Genomic DNA, 26,496 nt, shown 5'->3' with positions numbered 1-26,496 from the left:
TTTCCAGAATGGCATATTGTTGCTGTCATGCAGCACACAGCCTTTCAGACTGGTTTCTTTCACTTTGTAATATGCATTTAAATTTCCACCATTTCTCTTTTGTGGCTCGAGCAGCATTGAGTAATATTCCATTGTTTGGATGTAGCGCGATTTATTTACCCGTTCCCCTACTGAAGGACATCTTGGCCACTTCCAAATTTTGACAACTATGAATAAAGCCGTAAATGTCCATGTGCAGGTTTTTGGGTAAATATAAATTTTCAGCTCCTTTGGGTAAATATGAGGAGTGTGATTGTTGGCTCTGCTGGGTTGTGTGGTAAGAGAACGTTTAGTTTTGCAGGAAACCACCAAACTGTCTTCCAAAGTGTCTGTACCTTTCTGCGTTGCCACCAGCCAGGAACAGGAGTTCCCATTGCTTCACATTCTTGTGAGTATTTGCTGTTGTCTGTGCTCCAGACTATGGCCATTGTAATAGGCATGTAGTGGTATCTCATTGTTTTAATGGAGGTTCTGAAGCCCATTATGATACCAGCAATTATGGTCAGTAGCAACAGCTGATAATGTTTAACACTTGCCATATGCTGGGCACTGTACAAAGCACTTTACAAATATCATCTGATTCAATCATTCCATAACTCTTGTAACCTAAATACTGTTATTGTCTCCAATTTAAAGGTAAGAAGATTGAGGATGTGAGGGTGACATTCCCAAGTCCCACAGTTAGCGTGGGACTGCAGGGCTGGCTTCATAGACATGTGACAGGAGGAGTCACACTGGCCCTGTGGTCATAAGAGCTCCATATTTGGTTTAATGTTTGGAGGTCACTGTCTTGAAATTCATTCATTCTTTCTTTCTTCCTTCCTTCCTTCCTTCCTTCCTTTCTTTTTTCTTTCTTTTTTTTCAGAGATGGGGAGAGAGAGAGGCCAGGGGAGGGGCAGAGAGAGAATCTTAAGCAGGCTCCACACAGAGCACAGAGCCTGACACAGGGCTCGATCTCAAAACCCTAAGATCAAGTCAGACGCTTAACCAACTGCGCCACCCAGGGGCCTCACTGTCTTGAAATTCTTGCTCATTTGTGCACAAAGAGCCCTGCACTTTCATTTTGTAAATGAAAATGGCAAATTATGCCCTGCAGGGTAGAGCTGGGTGTGTGACTGCTGTTGGCCTCTCCACAGAGGCTGTCCTCTTAACCACGACTCTGCCATTCTGCATCTCTCTAAATGAAGTCAGGAGAAGGAAAAACAAAGAAACAAAACAACAAAACCCAAACACCTCAACAAAGAAATAAATGAACCAACACAAACCCAGTAACAGAGGACCAGCTGACACAGCACACGCAGGTAACTAAAGACGGCAAGAAACCAATCTGGGGAAACTAGTTGCAATAAGGGTGACTTAGATACCGTTCTTGGTAAATAAGATGAATATGTGTGCCTCGTTCTACCTTAAGACACGTACACGCTCTCATGATACAAAGATCATTTCCCTCCATTCATTGCATGTAGTTGAGACAAGGGTCTTTTCTAAAACAAACCCTTATTTCGGGAACAAGGGGAAACTCATCACATCTGGACATTCGCTCATTGTTTTCTCTGACTGAGGAGAGCAGCTCACTGCTCAGCGTTGAGACCGTCCAGCTCTTCCATCCTTGTGCCAAGTGACGCTTCTGGCACTACAGGAAGTACCAGAGAAGCAGTAGCTGCCGATTGGGCAGGCGACACGGGGAGCGCTCCCATACACGGGAGATCGAGGGAGGGGCGGCCATTGCTTCTTCCTGCGCCCTTCTTACTTCCCACCTGTTCGGTGTGGGTCTTGATGCTCTCTTTCGGCCAACCGCTATTGGCGTTATTTTGCTTATGGTCCCCGTTCGTGCTTGCCTCCTCCCTCGAGTTACTCAATTTGAGCTGCCAGTTGCTAGTCTGTCTCATTTAGCCTCCAGGGTCTTCATGGCTTGGCAGTGAGATGAAGCTTGGCTTCTACTCCTCCCTAACACAACTGGCTCGGTGGAGGGTGAGGGTGAGTGCTGGTGGCTGCAGAATCGTGAAAGTTGGGGCAGGGCTCTCGCCTTGGCTCCCTGTGGCCAGCTGAGGCATCTGCTGCCTGCCCCTGGACCGCTTAAAGGCTTCGATGCCTCAGGAGTTTTGTGATCTCTCTCTGTCAAATAAATAAAAATAAAAATCTAAAAAAAAAAAAAAAATTAAAAAAAAAAAATCTTAGAGCTTAACATGACTTCTTAATCAGAAAATGGAATCACAGGAGAAACAGCTTTGCTTGCCGCACAGGGGCTTGGCTAAGGTTCACGGGTGGTTACCGACGTTCCCTATCTTGCCCCACCCAGCTCAACAATGCCCATCATTGTTTCTGAGAGCCGTTTCACCTGTGTCTGGTGAGAACCTGTCTAGGCAGATCAGCAGCAGCACCCAGCTGAGCCTTCTGTCTTCTTAGAGCTGGAACAAAATTCCCAACGACCCACATTCCAAACTGAAGGATTGTCATGCTTAAGTAATCTGTTCTTCACTATGGATTAAGGATGGGTTTTTAAAAATAAAAATCCTACCTGCCCCTCGCCTCAAGGTTTATCTGTTCCTCACCACACACCTGTCAGGTCTATATTATTAGTCCAGAAACTGAGTTTCAGGGAAGTTGTGATTTGTCCAAGATCTAAGATGTCAGCTTTGATATCTCTATGCCAAGAATGGCGTTTCTCCCTACTGCATCGTATTACTCCCATCATGAAACAGATTCAGAGTAGAAAGGAGGAAGTTATATGAGAAAGCTGTGTGTTGCTTTCAGGATGAAGGTGGGAATATTAATGGTAGTAGTGATTTTAGCATATGGACTTAACTATTCAGTGATGGTCAGTTATGGTCTAGGCTGACCAGAAGGATCAGTTCTGTGTCAGGAACCAAGAAACTTGTGGGGGAGGAAACACGCTGATCCTTCTAGGAAAATTAACCGTCACTCGGAATAATGAACTTGCATTTCTCTGTTAACTACAAAGCAGATCTTGGGCACCTGGGTGCCTCTGCCTTTGGCTCAGATCATGATCTCAGGGTCCTAGGATCGAGCCCCACATCAGGCTCTCTGCTCAGCTGGGAGCCTGCTTCCACCCCCTGCCCTGCTTGCCTCTCTGCCTACTTGTGATCTCTGTCTGTCAAGTAAATAAATAAAATCTTAAAAAAAAAAAAAAAAAAGCAGATCTTGTTCTCTAGACTTATACTGACGAAGGTTGAAGGAGTCTTGGAAAAAATTCTCAAAGTGGAGTACATGGCATTGTGTTGGGGTCCTTGAAGCTACATATGAAATTATGGCACATCTCCCCATATCGTGAGAAAAAACAACAGACAACAGACAAAAACAACAGACAAAGAGAACAAATAAGCAAAGCATGTTTATCTATTAAAAACACCAAGATCTTATGGAGGAGAAGGCAGTTTGGGCCTGAATTTTTTTTTGGGGGGGGCAGGGATCGAGGGAGAGAGAATCTTAAGCAGGCTCCACATCCAGCCTGGAAACCGGTGCAAGGCTCCATCTCACATCCCTGTGATCGTGACCCAAACCGAAATCAAGAGCCAGACGCTTAACTGAATGAACCACCCAGGTGCCCTGGGCCTGAATTTTAAAGAAGAGAGAAACCTTACATCTGCAAGGAAGCTTTTTGGGTCAATACATCCCAGGTACTAACCCTGGGAATGAATTTCACATTCTGGTATCTTTGAACTATTTCTGTCAAAAGTTTGAAAGTAACAGTCATTTTAGTAGATGAGTTGAAACTAACAGATGATAAATGATTCTGCTGTGGTCACAGCAGGACTGGGCCCAAGATCCCCTAAATCCTTGTCTCCCATTGTCTACCGTTCCATAAACCCATTCTTTGTCGTGGCAGTGTTTCTACGAGGAGAGTATGTTTTCCTGCCTCAGGCAAACTAGAATGCAGAAATAATGACGTGTTGGGTAATGTAGACCACGTGTTCCAGCAAGCATCACTTCCCCTGGCCCAGCAACATGGGACATGGGTTGTGGAGTAGTTTGAAGTTAATGTGAATGAAACCTACACAGAGCCCATGAGGGGCTTTCCCAACCATGTTTCAGCTGCCATCTTGTTTCTAAGGCTTTGCCTCTTCTAAAGTAAAAAATAAATTCTGGTTTTTAAGATAAAAACACTCAACCTCCTTAGACATCAAGCAGTGCAAATTAACATAACAATACGCTACAACTTTTCCCCTTAATTTATTGGTAATGCTTTTTTCTTTTCTTTTTAAATAATGAAAATATTCAGTGAAGGTGAGGAAAAAGTGAATGGAATAGATATTTATCCAACTTCTCTGGTAGAATAATTTGATAATATATACCAAACACCTTGAAGTTTGCATATGTTACCGTTTGACAAAACAACGCTACTCCAAGAGATTTTTCCCCAAGGAAATAGACAAAAAGCATGCAGAGAATGATTGTGCATTTCATGGTTCTTGAGAACAGTAAAAAACTGGAAATAATTTAAATGTCTAATATTTGGGATTTGGTAAAATAAGTTATAAGTATACAGATTATAATAGAATATGGAATATCATTCCATCTTGGATGGCACATTTCACAGCCTGAAATGAGGCTGTGAATGCTAAAAGGCCTTAGAGGAAGGTAGTTAAGAGTAGGGATTCTAGGACTTGATGTCTTGGGTTAACAACCTGGTTGGCCTACTTACTAGCTGTGGGACATGAGACAAGTTTCTTAAATTCTCAGTGCCGCAGTGTCTTCATGAAGATAATGCTATAGTGTTATATCTCCCTCATAAGAAACAATTTAGGTGTTCATCAAATATTAGATATTGTTAGATAAGCACTACCAAGAGGGAAATTATTTTTTACTTGTTATTAACTAGAAATGACACGCTAACAAAACAGCTTGTATAATATAACAGCGTATTTTGCTTTAAAAGATCCTTTTGGAAAATGTAGACCAGTGGTTCTTAAACTGGGTGCCAAGGCACCCTAGGCCACTGTAGGGAATTCACATGGACCTCACAGGGTATTTCAAAATTTCAAGAGAATCACAGTGACCCTCCTGGACACTGTGTGAACTGCTACAATTGGGTTGTTGGGACCAAACTGCATAATAAACATAATTTCTATGGGTTTAAAGTACCAGAAAAAAAATTACTGGTACCCTAAGAGTGCCACGAACTCAGGAAGTTTGAGAACCTCTAGAGTAGCCTACGGAATTTACCAAGGGGTTAAGTGTTACTGAGAGGCGGCATTATGCGTGCTTTACATTCTCTGCCTTTGATGGACCCTAAATTTTCCTAATTTTCCTACCATGGACTCTTATTGTTTTGGTAAGACAACAGAAGTTATTTTTTAAAAATGATTTCTTCCTGAATGTATCTGTGTAAGAGCTGTTGACTGAGTACAGTTTGGACCCACTCTCTGGGCTGCCACACTGGAGGACAAAGATGCCACCCCCTCGAGGAGCCCATAATGAAGGTGAACCGAGAAGGTAAGCTAAGGTTGCTGCTCAGTAGACCTGGCTGTGAGTCAGAGGGGCCCATTGACGTGGGAGCTCTGACACTGCCCTGGGAGGCTGGAAAACCTTCCCAGAAGGCTGGCGTTAGCTGGGTCTTGGCAGAATAAATGGAACTTTCCTAGATGGGAAAGGTGCAGAAGAATGGTCCCCCTTATTGCCCATGGGGAGGGACTTGATGCCATTGGGGGTAGAAGGAGACTGGAAAGGCAGGCCAGATCAGAATGGGAAGGCTCCAGCGGGTCAGGTCCTGGACCGGGCACTTGTAAAGGATGGGTAAGCACTGACACGTTTGAAGCAGGGGGGGTGTGGTCAGTGTGGTGGGTGGGGAGAGACAGGGAAGCTGGCGTGGAGCTGGCCAGGGGGAGGGGACCAGCCAGGATGATTTTGTAATCATCCAGGGAAGAGGTCACCGAGCCCTGATTGACTAATGATAGAGGTTATATAATGGGCCCCTGTGGACCAAATCAGCAAAAGCAAATGATCCAGATGAAGCATGTTATTCATCTCAAAATATGTTGGTATCTTTAAAAATAAAACCTTTTTTTTTTCTGATGCTAGAGACAATATGTGATCGGTATAAATATTTGGAAAATACAGAAATGTATGAAGAAGAAAATGAAAGCATTTATATCCCATGACCTGGAGCTGAGATAGGATATAGGTACATATGCCACATACAAAATACAAAATATTACATATTATATATAAATACTGATATCTAAATCTCATATATATGAATATAGTTTATATAAAAGATGCACATTTGGGAAGATAAAATCTAACTTACAAGAGGATAACAAATACAAGTGCATTCATTGGTGAGTGCTCACCAAATGCTAGGCACTCTTAGAAGCACAATGTATGGGCACCTGGGTGGCTCAGTTGGTTAAACATCTGCCTTCGGCTCAGGTCATGATGCTGGAGTCCTGGGATTGAGCCTCCAAGTTGGACTCACGCTCAGTGAGAAGCCTGCTTCTCTCTCTGCTTTTGCTGCTCCCCTGGCTTGTGCTCTCTCTCTCTCAAATAAATACATAAAATCTTAAAAAATAAGCACAACATATATAATAGTTCATTATATTTTAGCTTATTTAATACTCACAACAACACTGTAAAGTTGGTCTGTGAGTATTTTGCCATTTACAAGTAAGGGAGTTAACATACAGAAAGATCAGTAACTTGCCCAAGGTTCTGTAATTTGCGAGTGTCAGAGCTGGGATTTGCGCCTGGTTTATATCCAGGAATTATACTCTTAAAGCTCTATGGTACAATTATGAGTCATATGGTATTTAAACTTCTGTTGTTTGATTGATTGACTTTACATAGTGACATGTGACACTACCCTAGTGTTGTCCAGCTGAACTTTCTGTGATGATGAAAATAGTCTACACTTACCCTGTCCAATAAGAAGCCACCAGATAGATACCTGTGGTGTTAAGCCCTAGAAATTGTGCTATTGTGAATGATGAGCTGGATTTAACATTTCACTTCATTTTAATTAATTTAAATTTGAATAGCCACCATGGCTAGTAGCATTCATTGGGCTGCACAGATCGATAGAAGATTTAAAAAAATGGACACCTCATCCCTTTGTGATACTTTCTGACCAGCAATGGTGGATAAACTGCCTTTGTTTGTTTCTGATGCTAGTCCCTTCCCTTGCTTTTAAGTCCAGAAAACATGCCTCTATTTGTATCTCTTGATTGAGACATTGGATTGACTGCACCATGCAAGATGGGCAATTCATTTGTGGGCCCCTCCCCCACATCTTTTTCTCCATCTAACTTGCATTGGTTATTTTAGTTTTCATATCAGTTAGGATTCTTCTGATTGCAAGTGGGAAAAAAGATCCCAATAAACCTGATTTGAGTAATAAAAAGGGATTTTATGGCTCATATAAATTCCAAGATTAGAGGCAGCACTGCCATTCGGGAGGCTGCATTCAGAGCTCAAACACTGGGAGCCGGACTTGAGTACAGCTCAGCTCTCCTTGGTCTGGAAGCTTCATTCTTAAATCCTTCATGGTGGCCACAGCTGCAGGAGCTGTAACTTCAGATCCTCGTAGAGTCTAGACTAGCGGGAAAGAATGCCTAAGCCTTTACTGTTGTGCTGTTTAACTGTGGCCACTGTAATGCTGAGTGCACACACACACACACACACACAGAGTCTCTGTGGTGTACAGCAATCATGTATCTGTGGGTTGGCTGAGGTCAGCTGGTCTAGGTTGGGCTTGGCTGAGTGACCCTGCTGATCTTGGTTGGGACCCCTCACACCTCAGGGCTGGGATAGCTCAGGGATGCTCCACGTGCCTCTCAAGTTTTTCCTGGGCCTTGAGATGACAGAGGCCCAGGAGCAGCCACATAAGTATATCCCATTAGCTAAACAAAGTCCCATGACTGCACCCAAAATCAACAGAATGGGGAAGAATACTCTTCCCATAGAAGTGAGAAGGAGGGAGGGAATATTTATAAGCAGGTCATTTCAAAACCAGTAACTGTGGCCAAGGGCCTGGGTCATACAATTTGGCCTAGATCTTAGGTCCACAGTCCATCCTGGAGATAGAGTTTGCATTCAGATTCACCCAAAACATGTAGCCCAAGAGTGGAAGAGGTATGTTTACCCCCTGTGAAAGATCAAAGTTCTACTGGCCACACAGAGAGGAGATGATTGGGAGATGGCTGACCACATGATTATGACTTTAAACAATATTTTAAACTCTGTTTCTTGAGACTTTGGTTCTAGATTGTATCCCCAGACCTCATACTCATGAGTTCTCCTTCAGTCCACACCGCCCACTTGAATCACCTTGATCATATAAGATACTTGTGTCTATTTAGAAAGGAGAAAGACTATGTGATTAACAAAGGTGGCTTGGTGTAGGTAGTGAAGTTCTCTGCCACTGGCTAAGCACGTTTCCTCAATCAGCATATCTCTCTAAAGGTGGAGACCACCTGTGTACAGGGTGGTCATGTCAATGGACAAACTTCCCTTTAGGATATTAGGGTATTAGGGAATCATGCAGATGGTGTTCTTTATCCCACCAAAACACCAAAACCAAAGAACTTCCCTGTGGAACACCAAATACCCATACGAAAGGCCTTAGTTCTGTCTAGGTAGCAATCTTATTTTCTTCATAGGGGAGAACCCAGGGAGCAAGTGAAGTCTCCGAGTCTTCTCCTGGCAGCCTATTTGCATGCATAGAAAGGCGAAGAAGAATGAGAAAGGCCAGATGATACAGCTGGTCTCTGCACAACCTTTTGGGCTCCTTTTCCAATTCAGAGCTGGGACTGTGTTAATGCCCAGTGTGGAGATTCCCCCAAGGCTTCTTCAGAAAGAATATCTCTATCCGTTTTACAACCTTCTCTTGAGTAAACCTGGGACACTGCTTCCTCTCTTCTGCTTTGGCCATCAGTTCCATTCACTTCCTTTCCATCTTACAGAAAATTCTCAAATCTCAGCTGACTGTCCCCTTTTTATCTCTGGTTATCCATTTGTTTATTTTGCTGACTCTTCAGCAGAATTTTGAGAATATAGAAAAATGCATGTGCTCAGTCTTGAACACACACACACACACGTAATATTGTAGATAGAATTTTTAAAACAAAATTGGATCTTGCCTATTTTGCCACTGGCTTGATCAGATACTGTTCTCAAAGAGTCTCAAAAGTTGTTTGTCACCCCTGGGGATAAAAATATATGTTTATAAAAATAAAAAAAAATTAAAAAAAAAAGTTGTCAGAGTCACCCTGGGAAAATGGGAATTTCTTTTTACTCCTTTTTTTTTTCTTTTAAATAAAATTAACAGGGTTTTGGCTTGCTTGTTTTGCTATCCAAATGAATGAATGATTCAGATTTCAACTTTAGGGATGGTATGATCTATTACGCAGGGATTAAATGGAGTTGGCATTGAAAAGCAGGAAATGGTACGCATGAAAATCAATTGATTCTAACCTCTGGAGGTTAAAGTGTTGTCATCGTTTGTTTGCTAGTTTTTAATCCTGAGCAATTCTAAGCCATGCCTTTTCAAACTAGAGCTTTTACTTCAAGTCCTGAGGGCGGTTGGTGAGGAAGGGTAGCAAGGAACCCCCAATTAGAGCGGGTGAGTGACCCAGGAAGGAAACAGCTGTCTTATGTGGGATCTAAAATCCAGCAAATATCTATTAGTAGGACTATGTATATATTTACTGTATGCCAATGATATTCAGAATCTCTAGGTCTACCGAGGATGGCTAAAACACACAGAGAGTAAGAGGAAGGCTCTCTGGTGGGCTTCAGATAGAAGAGATGCACATCATTTGGATAGACACTTTCCAGGAGAGAATGATGACTCACACGGGGATGACTTAAATGGCATCTGGTTTCCATTTTCTTTGTTTCTTCTCTTGGACTCCATTCAGAGGCACTTCCTTCCAGCTGGAGCTTTTAATGGCATAATGTGAAGGCAAGATCCACAGAAGTGGGTTTAGAGGAGGGACTTGAAGGAGAAAATGCAGATCGTCAGGGGAGACTATGGAAAATTACACCCAGATGGGTGGTAACAGAGAATGTACACACATCCAGACTAAAATATACCAATTAAAATATTTAGGGAAATGCAAAGAAGTATATAATTTTTAATATGTGATAACAAAAATTTCAACTGAATAAAAAGTCAAAGAGATATACTCCTGATGATAATTAACAGCACATTAATGCCATTTCTGTTTCCGGCCTTGGAAAATATGTCGGCTTTCTTTATTTAAATGAATGTAGCATAGCACTACTTGTGGTTTTTCTATGATCTATCTACTCGTTCTACACACTAGCTCCATTCACGGTGGTGATACCCTTCTTCCTACTTCATAGCTGGAGAAGCACTGTTGAACCTTGTCTGCTGTTCCAAACTGGTCTGGGAGGTCGGGTAGGACCATCATCTGGGTAGAGGGATTGGCTTGTGCTGTTATAATAACCAGCAACCCATCAGAGCCCATACAAGACTGGAGGGGTATAGCAAACAATTGCTTTCCCTACGGAAGCACTCATTCTCGTTCCTCTCACTCTTTCAGCAGCAAGGCGGGAGCTCATTTCTCTTTTAAAAATGAGAATCCATCGTATTCTACACTTTTCTTTTTTTTCTACATTATGTTTCTTTCAGACAAGTATCACCTCAAATGAGTGATCTGCCCCTGGTCTTGTCCTCTTCCCTATGCCCCCAAAACACTTGCAAGAGGCCATATCCGTAGAGGTAGGTATAATGGCATTAGAAGTTATGACAATGGTTCTGTTCTAGACACTGTGGTGGGTAGAGCTAATTAAAACTGAGAACAAGCCAAAGAATAATTATTGGGCATTTGATGAAGACATGGCATTGTCCAGGTGTCTGGGGAAATAGGGTTTAATGAGTAATAGTACATATATACAAAATGGTAATATGATAGTGATTGTATTACACTCTAAGAGAGGTATAAATAAGGCTAATGGGGATAATAGAGATTAGTTTTGATGGTGGGGGTCAGAGAGGGGAGTACAAAGTAGAGAATACTGGTCAAAGGAGAATATGGAATGTGTGGGGAGGATTCTCTGCCTCATTGATTTAGATAAATCCAGAGGGAGTGCCAACTTCCCACGTAGGCCCTGGGGTCCATGAACACAGATGCCAAACAGATCAGGCAGGTACCGTAAATACGTGAATCCAGCCATGTGTAAGGCAGTTGGGAATGGTAGAACTTGTGATGAACTGAGGGTATGTCTACCAAAATTCTATTTCATATTAAAAATTCATAGTCAAACAATTCAAGTCATTGCCTGCAAATCTTCTCTGTCATCCAAAGGTCTTCCTGTGCCTCTAAGTTTAGAACCAACCACCTCCTCCAGCCCAAAGAGAGACCCAAGCTTTCCTCCAATGACACAGTCACATCTGCATAACTAACAGAGTCCTCTAGAATTGGTGCTCTGGAACTATGATAGAGGTAGGCCTCAGAGACAAATATACTTTTCCACAATGGAAGACCAGATTCGTTAAAAGTCAGTTTTGTTAGCCTCCACAGGATATTCCATCACTCACGGGCCACAAAACCAGCAGTGGAAGAGCTGGCAGAGTTAGCTCAGTCTGTCATTGCTCCAGGGGTGTTTCTGGAATCTGAGGGCTCAGCAGGCTGAAGAGAAAGAGGAATGCCACTGCTTCATGTGTTGGACTCTTGAGTAAGATCCTGTCTGAAGAAAGAAGACCTTTGAATATTTTTACAATGGAGACAAGCAAATCGCATCCACCTCTTCAGAGAAGGACTTGGCTGTGATGCCCTGCCTTGGTCTTCCTTCTGGTATTCCTGTGAGGGAAAACTCCACTGCTCTCATTTGCTAATGACCCTCAACTCAGAACCCTTCACTCTTGGTCACCACATATGTAGGCATTTCCTCACACCAAACCTTTAATTCTTGGCAAAGACTGACTGGGTGGCTTACAAATTTAACCCAATTCTGACTTCTAGGAGAAGGGCTCAGTCCTGCAAGGCCGCCCTCACCTCAGATGATAACCTCAAGTGGAGCTTGGCACCTGTACCCTTGACGGACCAGCTATAAATCAGGGTTCCTATGGCCCTCTCTTCAGGTATGATAATTCGCTATAATTGAGGGAAACATTACTTATGTTTACTGGTTTATTCTAAAAGGTATAGCAAGATGGAAGATATGGGGGGAGGGGCAAGATGGAAGAGATGGGGGGAGCTTCCAGGCCCTCTTCAGGTATGCTAAACTTTCCAGCTCCCCCATGTCTTTACCAACCTGGAAGCTCATCCGTTTTCAGAGTTCTTGCATTTACTTTCCAGCCCTCTAATCATTTGGTCTTTCTGGTGACCAGCCTCATCTTGAAGCTATCTAGGGGCCCCACCTTCAGTCACCTCACTAGCATAAACTGAAGTGTGCTGAAAGGGCTTATATGAATAACAAAAGACACTCAAATTCCTTAGGAAACCCCAAGGGTTTTAGGAACTCTGTAGACCAGGAACCAGGAACAAGGACCAAATATCTTTCTGGTTCTGTAGCACAGTTCCACTCAGGGATCTTCTCCTTTGGCATGCAAATACTCGTCCCCGCCGACCCTATCCCATTCCAGTAAATACCATGCCTCAGATGTAGCTGCTCAACAAGGATAACTTATTGAAATAAAGTCACATCGGTCCTGATTAAATTAACAGCTGACTGTAAAATTTTCCAGAGTTGAAGAAAGGCAATCCTGGGATTGAACAGTGTCTACAAGTACTCTTAATAGGATTAGGAGAAAATAATAACCCATACATAGTAAAACTACAGAACACAAAAGAAAAGGGGGAAAACTTACAAAAAATTAAATTAGAATTGAATCCCTGCAAAAAAAAATCTAAATTCTTTTAATAAGCAAACCCATCAACATGTATTAAGGCTATATTAATTCAGAATGGTGTAAGTCTGGCATTTTGAATCTTTTGTATTCTCCACCATCTTCTTTTTACTACTAGGAGTTTTAGTTAGACATCTGAAAATAGACTTTCTTCTTGTTCCTTCTGTTACTGGTGGGAGAGTCTGTGTTGTGTGAATGGAGGTCTCAGTCCTCGGATTCCCCATGAGAAAATTTATGAGGTATCCATGCTCAAATAAAGACACCTGGAAGTAGCAAACTCAAAGCAGTTAATTAAAGCAAAAGTACACTTTCCAGGTTGGGGAGCTGGCAGGTTTCCCAGAAGTGGAGCCAGCCCCATGATTGTTTGGGGATTGGGTACTACTGGGACTCTCTGGGCTAGGAGGCGCTGTGACTGTATAGTGGGGGTAGTCTCCAATGGAGGCTGCTTCCACTCATTTGGGGAGCTCTTCCCACAGATTGGGAAGAGCGTTTTTGCTCCTACAAAATTTGTACCAGAACCATCATGGCTGCCTTTTTCCATGGAGGGGGAGTGGTTACACCCACAGTACAAATACATTATACTGAGTCTAGGGGTTATCCTAGGGCAGAGGTGGAAGAGGAAAGCACATATTCCACACCTGTGGCTCTTGATCTGTCAACCCCAAAGTCTCGGAAGGCACAAGGGCAGGATCTTGTGTCCCTGGGCTTTCAACATGCAGCTTATTGATCACAGTCTCACATCCGGCTCACGTCTCTATCATTCTCCTTCAAGGACTTGGGACTCTGCCTCTGGGTGTTCTTTCCACTGTTCACGTCTGGCTTCTACCTAATACTTCTTTTGATTTAACTCAGCGGTTTTCAAACTCCAGTGTATATTTTGCACAGGGTTGGACTGCTGCCACCAATCAATATAAAACCGGGATTTTGAATCTGTGAGATCCTCACCTCACAGCCCCCACCTCCCCTCCTACACACCCACACCCACGAGACACCCACGCTTGCCCACCCACCCGCCTACACACACACACACACAGACACACACACACAGAGCTGACTGGTGAATTCAATCGTGTTTGCTTTTCTTATGTTTTTCACTTTCTCTTCATTTCAAACATGTAGTCAGGCTTGTTATTTCTTGCTTAAGGCAAGAAAGGAGAAAGCCTGCTTTTTTTTTTTTTTCCTAAGATTTTATTTATTTATTTGACACAGAGAGAGAGATCACAAGTAGGCAGAGAGGAGGAAGCAGGCTCCCTGCTGAGCAGAGAGCCCGATGTGGGCTCGATCCCAGGACCCTGAGACCATGACCTGAGCCAAAGGTTGAGGCTTAACCCACTGAGCCACCCAGGCACCCCAGAAAGCCTGTTTTTAAAAGGATGAGTTAAGAAGGCTGGGGAGGAAGGACAGCCTTGTGGCTATGGTGAGTTGTGGGGCTCCACTCAGAGGGGAGGGTTGTGTGTGCCCAGAAGTAGGTTAGACCCCTGGAGCAGGTCTCCTCACTTCCCCAGAGAGTCTCACCCTCCATGTGGCCCCCGGAATCAGCAGAGGTGGAACCTGGCTGGGCCATGTACACTGGTGAGAATTGCGATCTCAACACTAGCCAGTGTAGACGGATGACAAATACTGGAGGAGTCTTCCCAACGCTTCTACCCTGCGTAAGCCCAGACTTTTGTAGAATCTCAGTGTGTGGGGCGTGGGAGCAGTCCCAGCATGGCTGGGTTAAATTTCCTGCCAGCTTGGTGGGCTGGTTACTCAGAATCCAAATTTAATTTGATGTAAGGAAATCTAAAATATTCTTGTTTCTTGAACACATGAATTTATAGACTGAGATTTACACCTATTTTAAGTATTTGTTGAATGCCTTGCTGATGGGAAGGATTCCCTGACAGCTACCAGAGATCTGTCTCTGCCAGCTTGGGGAGGATATGCAGGAGGCCATAAATGATGAGCCATACCAGTTTTTGTCTTTCCAAGGCCTCATTGTAGATTGTTTAGGTAGAGCTAGTACCCTTTTCCATCTCTGCCAATATAGGGGTGGGGGGGTGGGGGGAGAGTAAAAATGCACATATTCAAAAACAAATCAACAAACAACTTCACTCCAGCAAATCATTTTATTAGGCTCAAGATGAGTTCCTGCCTGCAAAGCTCTCAAATCAAAAAACTGTGGGCCGGGCAGCCGCCTACTTCCCACCCCAGTCACGCTGCTCAGGGTTCGCCTTGAATGGCTAATTACTGGTCACCTCACCTTCTTGTCAAAGCTGAAAGATTATACTTAACGCACAACTTAAGCCGTCCCCTGGACCTCAGTTGTTTGGACTGGCAATCACGTCTTCTGTTTGCTTCCCCACTTACCTTAAGTTTTAGTAATTGCCCTCTGGGCTCAAAAGAGCATCCCACCAGGCCATTGAAATGTTGAACAACCCCCTGACATGGGGAAGTGTTTATCTGCACTCAGAGAAAGAACTGGGACAAATACGTACAGCTTTGGTTCATGACAGGATGCAGGTTTCTTACGAGCAATTTCCTAACCTTCAGCTTAATAATAACTATAATCAACTTGGCACGTTGAGAGTTGGTTAGAAGTGTCGTTAAGCAGTAACTAGAAACTTCCAAGACCGTAAATAAGTCAGAATGGAGATCTTTCGCACAATGTAAACAATAATGCCCAGTGTTCCTTCGAGCTTTATAAGATGCAGGAATACTTCCTCGACCTATCTTTGCAGGCACAAGAAAAATAAAGCTCTCTGTCTAACACTTTACCAGTTCTTCCTGCTGTGGGATTCCTGGAAGACGACCTTGCTCAGCCTCAGACAACTCTTTCCACGATGCATTTGTGTCATCAGCTCTTCTTCCAACAGGTGGGAGACTCAAACTGTGTACATTTGGGGGCCACTTCAAAACCCTGACTCGAAGAAGTAGATGAAGTCTTCCCAAAGAGAAACCAGGGACACTTTATCAGGAAAAATTAAAAATCTCCAAACTCAAATAGCCCTGATATTAAACATCACCCCCAACAGCTAGACTTGAGACAAGTCACCTCAGAGATAAGTAGACATCCAGGCCTCTTCTGTAGCATAAGGATTACAATGTCCTTTGGACTTACTGTGTTCTTTTCTGTTTTGGGTCCTCATACACATCATTTCAGCTGCCTGCCTAGGCGATGCTTACTCATGCTGACTATCTCATTGCAAACATGATTGTCTAAAAAAAGGGCAACTTTCCTGACATGACCCCCATATTCTACAAGGCCTCATTACATGATCTCCCACTCAAAGCACTCTAACCTGCTTCTTCACAACCCCTATGAGCATCGTGATGAAATCACAATTTGTGTAATCTGTCTCTACTGCTGGAATATAAACTCCATGCGGGTGAGAGTTTTTTATCTGCCCACAGTGGCATCCCAAGCTCCTTGTACACAGCCAAACTCACAGCAGGTCAAGAAAAAGCTGGTGAAGTAATGGGTGTTGATCTGTCTCCTGGGTTTGGCAACATGACCTTATGGCAATGCCTCCAAAAGAGCCTGCACCTAGAAGCAGTGGAATTGATTCATTTTAGTCTGCTTTCTCCCTCCTCTGTTTCACTGGTGTTTGACAGATGCATTCATTTTTTTCCCCTGCTTTCTTCTGCAAACTCCAAATTGGTCATATCCTGCTGAAAAACCATAATTTTAGAGCTGGTGAGGAGCAGGATCACTACTTTATGGCCCCTCCTAGTAGACACCTGACAGCTGAAGTCAGAAGAGCACTTGTTAATTGTCAGGTCCCATAATCTCTTTGGTGACATGTTCAGCACAGTGTCAGTCTTCTGCCCCAGCCTCCTCCTCACACTCACTATATACTCTACTCTGCTTTCTTAATCTCCAGTCTTTTCTCAAGCTCTTGCCCACCTAGCCCGAGGCATTCAACATGTTACCCTAGTGGCAAACTGACAGAGGTCTAGCCTGGTTGAGGCTTTCCACAAGAAAAAAAAAAATTCTGTATTCAATTGAGCATATATTAACCATTTGCTGCAAGTAAAATAATCTAAGAAATTTGCTTTAAATAGAAAATGAAAAAGTAGAAATCGCTGGCCACAGGTAGGGCACCTATGATGAAAAGGAAATAGGTTTTATGTTTTATTTTCCAAATCCAATGAGAAGTTTAGTGTTTTCTTCTCTTTTATGATTCAACAGAATTTAGATGGTAATAGTGGCAAATTAATTCATTGCACGAGTCAATGCAGAAAGTGACCAAGATTATGGATTTTCTTTGACCTTTGACAATTTATGGGTCATTTGGAAGGAGTGGAAGTTGACCATGAATGTTTGATTATTTTGACTGGTTAGATGACTGAGTGGCAGAAAGTTGTTGAAGGTATTTACCAAACTCCAATCTAAGATCCCTGGGGATTCATGAACGTCCTAGGAGAATCAACCTAGCAGGCCTCAAAGAGAAGCTGGACTTATTTTCCACCATGACCTAGTCTGAACTTCATGGGATCAGAAATTCTGAAGAAGTACAGAACTATTTGAGAAAATGAAATCACTCTTTCGGAAGCAATTCACTCATTTTGGTGCTATGAATCATGCTGTAAGCTTCTTTGCTTGCTTGATGCTTGAACACTGCAGGTTCCTAAATGATCAACTATCTGTCCTAGCCATGTCACTCAGTTTCTGGAGTCTTGGTGTTCAACCCTGGGGCAATGTCTGTGTTTTCATGGCTCTGTGACAGTACACTCCATTTTGTTGACACAGAGACCCGTCCTCCAGAATGTAAACCTAGTGTCAGAACTGCAGTGGTTCCTGACTGAATACACCCTCAGTTCTCAAAAAGATTGAGTTATTGAGTTGGTCAAATACTGGTATTCTTCCCTGAACTCATCGTTAAGGATTGCCTAACCATAGGCTAAAAGCTATGTTTTTATGTGTTGAAATTTGGCTAACCTGCCTTTGTTTTTTTTTTTTTTAAAGATTTTATTTGTTTATTTGACAGAGAGAGATCACAAGCAGGCAGAGAGGCAAGCAGAGAGAGAGAGAGGAGGAAGTGGGCTCCCTGCCGAGCAGAGAGCCTGATGCGGGACTTGATTCCAGGACCTTGAGATTGTGACTTGAGCCAAAGGCAGAGGCTTAACCCACTGAGCCACCCAGGTGCCCCATTGGCTAACCTAACTTTTTGACACACTTTAAAATTGTTAATAAAATTCATTCTAACTTTGGCCATTTGAATATAAAAAATAATAATCATAAAAATAAGAAACATATAGAAAAGCACATAGAAAAAATCCATCATCTTATCACACAACATGCGTGGGCAATATTTTTTTGTATATTATTTCCCATTTTTTCTATTCTGTAAAAATAAGTGGGTGTGAAGATTTTTATATGTATATTTCATGTGCCTATGTGTTAAAATGATAGAACATATTGTTTTATCAACTCATATCTTATTTTATTTATTTATTTTTAAAGATTTTATTTATTTATTTGACAGACAGAGATCACAAGTAGGCAGAGGCAGGCAGAGAGAGAGAGAGGAGGAAGCAGGCTCCCCGCTGAGCAGAAAGCCCGATGCGGGGCTCGATTCCAGGACTCTGGGATCATGACCTGAGCCGAAGGCAGAGGCTTTAACCCACTGAGCCACCCAAGCATCCCTAAACTCCTATTTTAAACTTTTGAAGATTGATTGATTGATTTTAGAGACAGTACCCATGAACAGGGAAAGCATCAAAGAGGAGGGAGAGGGACAAGCCGACTCTCCACTGAGCACAGAGCCTGACCCAGAGTTCCATCGCAGGATCCTGAGATCATGACCTAAGCTGAAATCAAGAGTCGGACACTTAACTGACTGAGCCACCCAAGGCACCCCCATATTTTACACTTTATAATATATTAATGTATTTTAGTATCAGTGGTGACAGTGATGATTATTGTTACTGTGTGCCAGGCATAGGGCTAAGATGTCATCTTCATAATGACCCTAGGAGATGCTAGTGTCACTCATTTTTCATATGAGGGAGCAGACACTGAAGGGGTTAAGTGCTGCTTGAAGTCATGAAGCAAGTAGTTGTTGGAATCAGAACCTGAAATGAGGTCTCATTCCAGAACCTGCTATTTAACATTCCATGATACTGCTTTCCTTCTCCAGACAGTAAATATTCTTAGATCATATGTTTTTATTAACACTATATTTGTTAGAGAAATTTAAAGTTCATAGCAAAATTGAGGGGAAGTTACAGAGATTTCCCATGTAATGCCCCCACACGAGTAAACCTCCCCAATTATTCACATCCCCCACCAGAGTGGTGCGTTTGTTACACTTGATGACCCTATGTTGGCTCACCATCGTCATCACTCAAAGTTCACAGTTGACCTTAGGGTTCACTGTTGGTGTTGCACGTTCCATGGGTTTGGACAAATGTATAATAACATTATCCATCATTATGGTATCATGCAGAGTATTTTCACTATCCTAAAAATCCTCTGTGCTCTGCCTATTTTCCCCTTCCCACGCCCCCTTCTATCATACTTTGGTGGGTATATACTGTATCATAGTATATAATATTATTATTATTATTAATATGTGATATGTTCAATTTTCCAGTAATGTGAATGACACTGTGATGAATATCCTTTTCAATAAATGTTTGCATATATCTTTGGTGACATGGAAATAAGGAAGTGAGCATTGGTTGCTTATTTGGGAGTGATCCAGAAAGGGAAGCAGAATCAGTAAGGGGAGTGAGAAGGGAAGGGAAGAAAGTCAAAACGGGGTATTAATGAGCAGGTTGCCACAATGGGCAGCTGAGGCTCATTTCCACCATGACCTTTGCGGGTCTATATTGAACTCCCCTCACTGTTGTCCCCCCTGAGGCTGAGGAATCCTCAACTTCTGTGTATAATTAGTTGAGAACTCCTTCCAGGCGTGTTAACTTCTTGGAACTTCTTGCCAGCCTCCAGTGTGATCTGGCACACTTCCTTACCCAAAAAATATCCCAGGCAGAGTGTGCCAGTGCTGGCCACTGGAAACCAGCTTGTGTACCCAGAGGGATATAGATGGGTGCTGACAACATCTGCTACTGCAGATATCTGTGATCTTTTCTTTCTGGATAAACTTAGGATATTTCAAGATATCCTTGCCAAATTGGCCCACAGAAATGTTGCACCAGTTTGTAAATACCTTCTGTGTTACAACCAATGTTGGGTCCGCCATGCTTACTCAATTCATTATGTATAAAAAGTTACCTTGCTTGCATTTTCTTAATCAGTGTTGCAGTTAAATTTTTTTCATTTGCTAATTAGTATACGTAGTATTTTTTTTTTACATTGTCCTTCATTTACTTTAAGCATTTTTCTGTTAAAATGTGCTATTTTCTTATGTCTTGTAAATATTTTTTCCCAGTTCATTCTCTGGATTTTAATTTTTATAATTTATTAATGTGGAAAGTTTTAAGTGTTTGTATACTCTTATCCATAGTTCGACTCCTTAATGGACTCATATTTTTCATGTATAATTTCTTTAACTTTCAAACAGTTTATGTTACTATATTATGTTAACATATACCAACATAGGAATCAAATAGCCTATTTTTCCCAAGCTGACTTGAAATTCCACTTTACTATGTTCTGTGACAGATCAATTTATTAAGAAACATATTAATGGATTTTTAATTGATTTGTATTTTCTTATTTTTACTGGTATCCATGTTCAGAATACTTATTATTTTTAATGTATATAACATATATTAATTTTAATATGTATAATAAATTTTAATTCACTTATTAATTTTAATGCTACTCACAATACTCATTAACTTTAAAAATTCAAATTTCCTTTATTCATATTAATTTCTGACCATATGGCTCACTATTGCAATATCTTGGCTACCCATTGTATACCCACACTTGCCTATAATCTGGCATGGATATATAACAGTCTTTATGATTATTCTCTAACTTCTTGTATTCTTTAACATTCCAACCTTTAAGTCACACTCTTAATGTCAACCAGAAAGAAAACATTCCTTTAACTTGAATTTTTATTATAAACGTAACTTGAACATGATTTTGAAATGATCTCGTCTCTGCACAAGGCAATGCTGTCTTCAGTGGGATACGTTATTTGATTATAAAATAAAATTCTAGAAATTGGTGCATGTTGAATCAGCCACCAGGGACTCCTTATGTTTCCACAACTGCAATATCAGTAGCATTAGAGTGGAGATTGCCTCTAAGCGTTCGAGCTTCAACAATATGCCTTTTCTGATTTTGTAGCTACATGGAGGAAGTGAGCCAGAACTGGGGCACACAGCATCATAAGCTGCCTGTCGCTTAGATACCAGACTCCCTGATTCAATATGTGCCTGTCACGTATTACACTTACCACTTTCCAAGCTGTGCGCCTCAAAGCCCAGTCTGTGTGGTCTCATCCCACTGTATCGAAATGTCAAGGGGTTGCTTATTATCAGGACTTGAAAAAATTGAGTGTTCTAAGACAAGAAGCCTCAGAATGGTTTCCTGACTATACAGTATTGAAGGAATACATCTTCTTCAGAAAGCATTCCTACACATCCTGTGAGGGGTTGAATTGTGCTCCACCAACCCTTAAATTCACATGTTGAAGTCCTAACCCCCAGGACTTCAGAATGTGACCTTTTTGGGAGACAGGGTCTTTATAGAGATAATGAAATTAAAATGAGATCGAACGAGTGGGCCCAAATCCAGTATGACTGGTGTACTTATAAGAAGCGGGAATTCGGACACAAGGGCAGACATGCACAGAGAGAAGAGGTCTGTATATAAACAAAGGAATGCCTGAGGTCACCAGAAGCTAGGAGAGAGACCTAGAATAGCTCTTTCTCTACTTTTTCAGAGCGAGCATAGACCTCTGAACATGCTGATCTTGGACTGCTGACCTCCAGAATTTTGAGACAATAAATTTCTGTTGTTTAAGCTACCTAATGCATGGTACTTTGTTATAGCAGCCCTAGCAAACTAATACCTTGTCCCTGTCTTTTTTACTTCCTTGTACTCTCAAAGCATTTTGCTTATACCTCTACATGGATTTGTCACATTTTATTGAGTTTTAAACTTTTCTAATTATTTTTGAATAGGTAGTACATGCATATGGGGAAAAATTCCAAGAGTACAGAACAGCATAAAACAGACTTGGAGTGGAAACAGTCCTCCTCAGCTGCTTCCCTACAGCACTCCACCCTCACTCCCCCAAGTGCCTTTCCAAGAGGCAACCATCATTATCTATAACTTACATCCTTGGTTTCATGATCATTCCTAGTTTCATTTCCTGTTTCCTCTCAATGACCATAAGCCTTTGGGGGAAGGGATATTGCTTCCTTTTGTGTAATTTCAGCTCTCGATAAATCTTATTTTAATGAACTGTTTACCAGCTAAGTTCAGGCACACTGATACATAAAATTCAAGCTGGGTTGAACGCTCTGATTGTGATTAATATCTAAACACTCCTGTTACTTAATCATTTATACCATTAGTATGAAGCAGGACTTGAGTGAAGATTTTGCCTGGGGGGCAGAACCAGAAGATAGTGAGGAACCTGGTGATGTCGCACAGAGCAAGTGGAAAGAATTTCACTGAAAAGGAAGTGAAAACTTTGTTAGTCTGACTTCTCCTTTGCTATTCATAATGATTCTCAGTAATGGGGTTTGAATAGGAGTAACCCAACTCCTGTTGGTTAATCTGAGAGGTATTCTAACTTCCTGGTTATTGGAGTTCTGATTTGGGGTCCAAACTGTGCCTATCTTTGTAATATTAGTTCTAGCACTAGTTAGGCCTATGACATTGAACAAGTGATTTAACCTCACTGTTACAAAGTTCTTCATCTGGGAAATGAAAACAATAGTTCCCCCTGCTTATAGTTGTTACAAGGATTAAATTGACTAAAACTCTTAGAACCATGCCTGACAAATAGTAAGAAGTGTTGGATTTATTATCAAGTCACCCATCAACTGTCCCAGTATGCATTTATTAGCGTATCATTTAGGATGCTTTCTGGCTACAAGTAGCAAGAAAACCAAGCAAAAAAGCTTACAAAATAAGGACATTCATCATCTCTTATAATGGGAAGTCCTGAGGGAGGTTCGTAATTCAGTGGCTCACTGACAGCATCAAAAATCAGGTTCACTCTATCTTTGGAACATGAACATCTGAGGGAGAAGCATGTTGACTTTTGTCCTCAGTCTTGTCTCCTCAGGGTCACAAAATGTGTATCACTGTTCAAGGAAACACATACAGACATTACAAAATTTAGAGAGTCAGGCAAGGGAATACCCCCACCACAGCTCTTTTTTTAAAGAAAAGCAAAAAACTTTTCTAGAAGGCCTCAGAAGTTTTCTCCTGTATCATTGGCCAGAATTATATCATGTGTACATTATATCATGTAATCATTGGGGTGTAGAATGAGAATCCTGTGATCATTGGTTGAAGTCATTCTTCTTTGAAGGACATGACCACTTGAATCAGAGTTCACAAAATTAAGGTTCTGTTAGCCTGGAAAAGGGGCAGTGTTTTGGCAACAAACGTCTCTACTGTAATTAGTTTGCCTTTCAACTCTTGTTGGAGTTGTTGAAAAAATTTCAATTTGGTTATTTAATTATTCACATAAATTTTTTTGGTCTTATGTTTCTACAGACTCAGTTAATTTGTCATGGAAAATTATGCTCTTTGCTGTGTGTATGTATGTGTGGTGGGGGAGAAGAGGAGAGACAGGAATGGAGTATATTCAACTTCTTCATGATAGTCTTTATTTGCCTATCCTGTGGGAATCTCAAGTTCAAAATGGAACATATTTCCCCCTAAATTCACGTAACATCAAGGGAGAAGAGGACACAGTTCCATCCTATAGAGTTCATAGCACCATAACACCGGTTCACCTGGTCTTGTCACCCTTAATTTCTTTATGTTCTGCCCTGCCAACTTAACCAGTTTTTTATTAGCTATTCTCACTGCCAACCCTCCTTATCTGCTTTCTCAACCTCAAATAAAGTGTCCCTTTAGACAATGCCTGTTAGTCTATATCCTGATGAGGATGAGTTCCACCACTGGCCTTCTTCCCTTCATGAAGTCCTCAGGTCCACTCTACCAAGATGTAGTCTTGCTCCATGGCCAGCTTCTTTTTCCCTGTCTAAGTTGTAAAAGACTAAGAGTTTACTATCATCTCTTCCCTCTTCACAAAGGGGTCAATCGAATGGGTTTGGGGCCATCCCATTTGCTAATGGGATGACTTGAATCTAATAAACAGAAACTAAGAATGGCATATAACTGGGACTTCCACTAATTCAGGCTTCCCTGTCATGAACTGATATTAAAGAAAACCACTCTCACCTCGTGCAATCTTAAAAAGCAAATCATACAAAACTAGAGAGACACTAGAAGACTCAGGGTAGAAAGGAGGGACCTCCCATTCTTCTCTCAAGCCCACCAAGCTAAGACCAGATTCCTGGCATAGAGCTCCATCTAGGAAATGCCCCAAGTTCTTTAACTGGAGAAGTGGGAGTCACATTTCCTCTCAGTGAGTTCACTGGCCCCGAGGGCACTGTGCAGGATGGAACCTTGTATCTAAAAGGAGCTGGCCTTCCTGTGACAGGCCCAATTAAGCCACCAGCTGTGATCAATTATCCAAAAAGCCAATCAGGTGCAGGCATCTGGGTAGTGTGGGGGCTGGACTGGAATCTTCCAGAAAGCTAGCAGATTCTTGGCTGCCTAAAACTTCTATTCAATTTGTATTTATGGAGCTCCTCTTAAAACTCACATGGATCTTATTGAAGCTCCTGCATCTAAGAGTTTTAGGATACTACAAGGAGGTAGCCAAGTCGGGGTTTGCCCTCTGAGAAGTGGTAAAGAGACACATTGAAGAACATTTGGTTACCTGTTCCATGTCTATTTTCTGTGGGGGTGAGGAGAGGGTCCCTATGCTTCAAAGATCAGTGTCCATTATACTTTATTTGCACTCAGGAGAAAAATCTCTTAGGAAAGGACCTCAAATTCCTCTACCTTTTACGTATCACTGACTGGTGCCATATTTTAGTTGTTTTCTACAAATATCTCTAGGTGATATAGCCTTGAGCTTTGTACTGGTTTCAAACCACATTCCTCACAACCATCTAAATTCCATAGTTTCCACAGATTCTGGTTTGAGAGGCAAGTATGCCACAATTGGAAGTTTATGTCACATTTCTTTCCAGGTTTTTAAAAGTTTTTTTTTTTTTTAAACTTTCTATGCTGAAGATTAAAGACTTAATTTGGGGGATCAGCCAACAAGTAGATAGATATTTTGGAGGGATGAGAAGTTTTCTTAAAGCTTTGAAATTCCAGCATACACTTTTCACTCACTCCATCAAGCCCTAACTGAAGTTAGATCTAGAGAAAGATATTGTTCTGGCAGATGTCAAAGAAGCCGGTAAGATCACCTAAGATCTTGTGCTAGGAAGTCCAAATACAGACTCCTCTAATTCCTCCTCCTTGGAAGCTCTGAAGAAAGGCTGGAATGTTTAAGTCAGATAGTTCATAATTATTTCTATAGTTGAAGCAGCCCTCATATGAATACTATTTCAGCATGGCTGGATTTTAGAAAGCACAGAAACATGGTATACTGCTTCATGCTATTGGAGCATCTATACATTGGAATTAAATTATGTTTCCTATTCTGCTTTGTGGATATTAGTAGACATTGTTCATCATTCATTACTGAAAGCTGAAGATACTTGTCTCTCAAAATCTAATTTGCCGTTTTATGATTAAGTATTCTTGTCACAGGAAGCATATAGGAAGTTAAAAAAAATGTAGTATCTTGCTATTAAGTTTATTCTCTGCCCTAGTTACCATGCTATGTGAGGTGTTGAAAATGGAGAAAGACTCAGTCCCTATACTGAGGTACCTCATAGTCTAATGGAAGATATAGATCCTAGGGTAATTCTAAGAAAACTGCAAGTGGGAACGTAATGTGGAGAGCTAAATAATGAATGCAAGTCTGTGGTAGGTTTTTGAGATGAGGTAGTGGAGAGAAGGAAGCTGTAGTCAGAAAGACAGTGTTAGACAGAATAAATGAAAAGAGATCCACATTTAAACCCATCCTGATGAAATTTCTGAACACCAAGGATAAAACAAAGATCCCAAAATTTTCCAGGGCAAAAAATAAAGACAACTAGAAAGTCCAGGAAAAACCAAATGCTGTATAAGAAAAGTCATAGTTCAAACACGAAGCAAACAAATGTAGCATTTTGTGTGTCATTGAGTACTTAGAGCTTTCTCTCTTAGGTATGTGGGAATACATGTTCTTCTTTATAGGTCCAATCACATTACTTGGGATTATGGTGAATAATCTTTACATAATCTCAATATTGTTAATGTTGTTTATGGGCATGATAGAACAAGCTAGGTTATACTGCCAATGACCCCAAGTCTCAGCTGTTTCCAGCAATAAAAGTTTTTTTCTTGCTCACCTTAAATGTCCATCGCAGGTCAGCTGAGGCTCAGATGTATGTCACCTCCATTTTAATATGTCTGGAACATTGTCAGTCTCATGGCCGAGAGAAAAGAGATTTGTGATCCATGTTTCTTTATTTTTTTTTTAATTTTTAATTTTTAATTTTTTATAAACATATATTTTTATCCCCAG

At 41.5% G+C, this 26,496-nt stretch overlaps 1 long non-coding RNA gene across 2 annotated transcripts; it reads left to right on the top strand.

Annotated features, from left to right (window-relative positions):
- Positions 1-8,003: 8,003 nt before the first annotated feature.
- LOC131828920 (uncharacterized) lies at positions 8,004-22,535 on the top strand. Of its 2 annotated transcripts, none has more exons than XR_009352608.1 (3): positions 8,004-12,103; positions 15,632-15,726; positions 17,842-22,535. It is a non-coding gene; the product is annotated as an uncharacterized LOC131828920 (long non-coding RNA). The 2 variants fall into 2 exon arrangements; XR_009352609.1 differs by having other exon boundaries at positions 15,592-15,726.
- The last annotated feature ends 3,961 nt before the right edge of the window (positions 22,536-26,496 follow it).

This window comes from Mustela lutreola, chromosome 4 (genome assembly GCF_030435805.1).
Source record: "Mustela lutreola isolate mMusLut2 chromosome 4, mMusLut2.pri, whole genome shotgun sequence".
Lineage (NCBI taxonomy): Eukaryota > Metazoa > Chordata > Mammalia > Carnivora > Mustelidae > Mustela > Mustela lutreola.
This window is presented reverse-complemented; position numbering and strand designations above follow the sequence as displayed.